This window comes from Rhagoletis pomonella, unplaced genomic scaffold (assembly GCF_013731165.1).
Source record: "Rhagoletis pomonella isolate Grant_MI unplaced genomic scaffold, Rhpom_1.0 Rhpom_scaffold_00400, whole genome shotgun sequence".
Taxonomy (NCBI): Eukaryota; Metazoa; Arthropoda; class Insecta; order Diptera; family Tephritidae; genus Rhagoletis; species Rhagoletis pomonella.
Window position 1 is genome coordinate 6,563 of NW_023458954.1, and position 505 is coordinate 7,067.

General features: G+C 25.9%; 1 protein-coding gene across 3 annotated transcripts in view; it reads left to right on the forward strand.

The window, feature by feature from the left end:
• LOC118750796 (zinc finger protein 614-like) overlaps positions 1-505 on the forward strand; it is a 31,037-nt gene that overhangs the window by 1,979 nt on the left and 28,553 nt on the right. The window lies entirely within an intron of this gene.

Consider the following 505-nt stretch of genomic DNA (forward strand, 5'->3'; position numbering starts at 1 on the left):
TAGCCGCACCACATTTTGACAATTTTGGTTATTTTTTTATAAAAATAGCCTAGAAAGATTTTTAGTATGCAGTTTTGTAGCCCATTGAATTCTAGAAGCTCAAAAATATAAGTTTCCAGTTTTAATACACTATTTTTTAAATTTAATTTTTGTAATTTTTTATAAAAATATAGTTCATTCTTTAACCAAAACCCCGTGTAAATCTAAGTTTCAGTTTTAAAAAAATACAGTTGATTTTTTTGATTTTTTTTTGCCCCATTTGTTTCCATATAACGAATATACACAATTTATTTTTGCATGGAAGAAAACCGTAACATCTTCAACCAAATTGACTACAAAACTGCATACTCGGAATCTTTCAAGAAAATCTATTTAAAAAAGCTCGACATTTTTACGAAAGTTTGTTGATTCTTTTAATATTGCACAAAGAGTGAAACTTGGATTTACACGAGTTTTATTAAGGAATGAACTATATTTTTATATAATTATTTCGACCACTATATGT